This window comes from Pinus tabuliformis, chromosome 8, assembly GCF_031772625.1.
Source record: "Pinus tabuliformis cultivar Carrire ecotype Pingquan chromosome 8, CPIR1, whole genome shotgun sequence".
NCBI classification, from domain to species: domain Eukaryota; kingdom Viridiplantae; phylum Streptophyta; class Pinopsida; order Pinales; family Pinaceae; genus Pinus; species Pinus tabuliformis.
This window is the reverse complement of record NC_142294.1, coordinates 1,639,168,091-1,639,172,760: the sequence shown is the minus strand read 5'-3', so window position 1 is coordinate 1,639,172,760 and position 4,670 is coordinate 1,639,168,091.

Below are 4,670 nucleotides of genomic sequence, written 5' to 3'. Positions count from 1 at the left end.
CTGACTTGGACAAAAGGTTGTTTTGATTTATTACAATAATTAAATGTATGATTTCTTATCTAATTCCAAGGTACTGGAGGAGGAGGTTCTGCATGTGATCGTGTATGATTGCTCTATGGAGTAGGACACCTGTCTCGTCCTCGTTTTGCATCCTCCCACTCAATGTGTAACCCTAACCTCTATTTGACTTGGTCATTTTTCGGTTAGCAAGAAAAGAGCTTTGTGTGGCTGTGTTCTGGTTTGGTTCCTCCTTGAGGGTTATGAACTCGTTATTCTGGTCCGTGCTGGTCCTCTAGACTGTGACTCGCTCGATGGTAAACTTTGTATGCTCTGTTTGTATTTTTAGATGGGTTCGCTGTTTGTTTGTTGGCCGTTTGATGGCCCTGGGTTGTTTTCCAACACTCTGCGACTGTATTTGGTGGGTATCCATAACCCAGTGTTTTTGTACTCCTTTGATAGCTCTTAATGTTTAAACATTTGTGCCTGTGGTTATGGTTTGTTGGCTCTACTATTCATTCGGTCTTCTGGTTATTTGTACGCTCAGGTGGCGGCCACAAGGTGACCCCATTCTCGGCCTTAGCTCGCAAATTTACAGGTAAGCTTTCACTCTAAGCTTCAATGCTATTTCGCTTTTCCTTTCGTCGCTGACAGGTGTGCTCCCTTGTGGTCAGGGTCCCTTGCAAATCCGCTGCCAGTTGTGGTTTCTTCTCCACGTACAGTAATCCCTCGCTCTATGGTAAGAAAAACCCCTTTTATATGTTTTCTCCTATACTTCTTCTCCTTTGAGGTGGTTTCAACCTGTTATCTAACTCTCTGTGGGTGATGTGAGCGCTGGACACTAGTCTCGGCTCCTTTGGTACTCCACTAGACCGGGTAGGGTCTCTCCATGGTCTTGCTATTCATTAACTATTGTTTTGTTATGTAGCACGTTTTGGATTGAGTCTTTTAGTTGTTTAGGTTGCTCTGCTGTAGATTCTGGTTACTGTGAACTTTGGTTAGGGTCCAGTTCTGTAAATGAATTCAAGGTTTTGTAACTACGAGTATGTTTCTAGGGTTTGAACCCGGATACTCGACCTTTGCTGTGACGTTGTCTAGTTGATTTATATATGTATATATTTGGGGTTTCGAACCCAACTCTCTGTTCTCCTTGAATATGAATCGTAACTTGTCTTAATTTATTTCTTGGATTTGCCTACTATGTAGCCTGTAGCTTAATAGCGAATTTTGCACTTGTAAAAAGAAAAAGTGGTTTTGTAATTGAATGGTTTGCTTGTTACCTGGTACTCGTCTCTCGGTCCTTGTTATCTTTGCTTTTCCTTACCGTCTGTCACAGTATCTCTAGCATACGAATGTCTGCTTCTGTCTTGGAAATGTAGTCAATATTTTTGTTTGGAAATGCACTCAATGAAGTTGTTTAGAAACAGGAAAAAAGAAACTAGTTGCACATGGAATTCGGATGGCTGTGAAATAACACTTATAAATTCTTTATTCCTCTTCTACTATGATGGGAATCAACCCTTACAGAATGTTTTCTTTCCTATTTTGTACTATTGTATGAAATAGTTTGTGAAACTGCCACAGTTAGTTCTAGTTACGTTCTCAACTGTTCTTCTAACTTATCAAACTAATTCCTAAATGTTAACTTGAAAGAAAAATGAAAATGAAATTACAAAATGTAAACGACTATTGAGCCCTAGATGAAAAAAATTCTTAGAAAAAATAAAATGAACCCAGGTGCTATGATATGTCAACCAACCGACCTGCAACCTGTAAGACAAACACCTGTCTCCCTGTTTACCCTGAGCTGGTGCATCAATAATGACTTCACTAAATGATTTCATTATGTGTACATTTGAATGAATTAACATTCTCTTTTTTAGTATGGAGTACATTTATCATTTTATAGTGGAAGTTATACATTACATTGTACACTATTAATTAATAGTGAAGTACATGTGTCATCATTACATAATAAAAGGTGAAAGAATTGAACCAATACTATTTTAGATAAATGAATTTAAATATAGTTTAAAAATAATAAAATTTAATTTATAATGTTAAATCTTGGAAAAGTTTCATAAATTTTTGGACAACTTAGATTTAATGCCAACATCAAATTTTTTTTAATACGTTATTACCCTACTACGGCAGAGAATAATAAAACATCTATGTGTTACGCACTTAAACCCATCCTACTGCTGCAGGGAATAATAAAACACGTGTGTTACGCATTTAAACCCACCCTCAGGGAATAATAAGACACGTGTGTTGCGCACTTAGATCCACGTGTTCCACCATATTCTACACTATCAACACCAAATTTTTAATAAAATAGGAAAACATGTTTTACACCGCAACAACAATTTTTGAAAAAAATAAAAAAAAATGCAACAGCAATTTCTGGAAAAAAATTATAATAAAAATTGCGTATATATGTGTCAGTTGAATAAAAAATGTGCTTGCCTCTGAGCACCTCAGGTTTCTGGTTATAAATGCACTATTTTGATCGTCTACTTTTTATTCGGGTTATAAATGCACTATTTTGAGAGTCTACTTTTTATTTTTTTATAATTTTGTAGTTGATTTTGTCTTTCTCAATTAAATGGAAAATCGTTACTTTCCAGACATTTAGTTTTATTTAGTTTTCAATTTTATTTTTAAAGGTGTTTTGGAAAATTGTTACTTTCTGGTCATTCAGTTTCATTTTTTTAATGTATAATTTAATTATTTAAAATTTGTTTTTTAATGTATAAAGAGATTTAGTATTTTGAAATTTTTGGGTTTATAAGTTAAAGTTTGTAATTCCATTTATTTTAGAAAATGTAGAATCATTTTATTTCTTTTTTATTTTTATTTATTTAGAAAATTGTTAATTTTAAGTTATTTTTATTAGAAAATGTAGAATCATCTTATTTCTTTTTATTTTCTTAATTTATAAAATTGTTAATTTTAAGCTATTTAGATTTTTTTGGATAAATTTTAAGTTGGTTAGTTTGTGTTTCACTATTTTAGGATATGTTTTATGATTTTGCCTCACTAAATTAAAATGGAGAAATCATACTTTTAAGTTATCTTAATTTAGTTTATGTAATTCGAGTTTGGTTCTGAATCCATTTATATTTAAGATATAATTTAGACATTGAAATATTGAAATATCTCCAGCAATCAACTGGTCTGATTTCTACCTAAAAACTAAAAAAACATCTCATTAGATTGCTCCAGTATAGATAGGGGAATTAAAAAAAATATTGCAAAGCACAACGAAGGCATGGGATACATTTTCCATCTAACTATCACTGAAGTATCTAGAAGGGGGTGACTGTTACAACAAGACTACCTTTCCCATTAGCATGATCACAATACAAGAATTAAACACTTAAGTGAATAACAAATAAGGTCATATTTAACAAAAATCCAATAATTTTGAGTTGTAATCACATGATATGCATTCCACCAATTAAAGTAATTATTTGTTAAATTGTATGTTTCTTGTGAAGGCCTTTTAAACCTTGTGGATTCCATGAGGTAACTTTCATTGCAAACTCATTATGTTTTTCTTAATCTTCTCCAGGCTAGCGAGAGTACCTAAACCCGATGAGAGTAAAGAAAGGGTTCTAAACTTTAATAGCCCTAATTAGGAATAAAACAATTATCAAAAGTAATAGGGGTTCTAAAATTTAATAGGTCTAATTAGGAATAAAACAATTATCAAAAGTAATAGGTGGGTGCTACTTTAGCTGGTCATCCACTAAGTCCTTTCATTGAGAATTTAATTAGCCTAGATCCATCTTAACTTTGGATCTACCACTAAGTCCTTTGATTGAGAATTTAATTAGCCTAGATCCATCTTAACTTTGGATCTACCACTAAGTCCTTTGATTGAGAATTTAATTAGCCTAGATCCATCTTAACTTTGGATCTACCAGGAACAAAGAAGGATCAAATTTCTTAAGATACAAACTTCTTTTAGAGTGAAAAGAGATTTGATCCTTCTTAGGGCTTGGTAGATTCAGAGTTGAGATGGATCTAGACTGATATATATATCTTCTTACATAAAAATACTATTAGAAAAACCATGGATTGTTGAAAGCGGATGTCTAAAGCACCCAACAGTAATTTGACTATTTTCAAAATGTTTACAAGGTAGGACATTATACATTTTTCCATACTGTATTAGAGAGCACCTATAAACATAATAATGAGGGAGAAGAATAAGCTTGATGAATCCCCTCCTTGTTGAGTAGGCATTGAGACCTATTAAAACATTGAACTATTAATTGGTGGAGCTAAAGGCCATCTTGGGCTAAATACCACTAGAATATTCTAGATTTTGACTTTTGAAGCTCATTGTTTGCTATGGTAATGGATTGAAGACAACTCCTATTGGCATTGATGGTGAACCTCAACTGTTTAGTAATCTCATCGGTGAAGTGGGTAAACTTTTGTTTGTTTGTTTTGGTACACATAGTAAATCAAATATCCTTAATATAATTATTTGTTTGAATACTCAATTGAAATTGTGATTTACTAAAAAAAAATACTATGATCTAAGCTTTGAAAATCAAATTAAATGTTCAATAAATTGATGTAATTAATAAATTAACATTTTTTTGTCTCTTATTTTAACGAGAACAAACTCTTTCATATCCATAAAAACCTATTAATGTTAA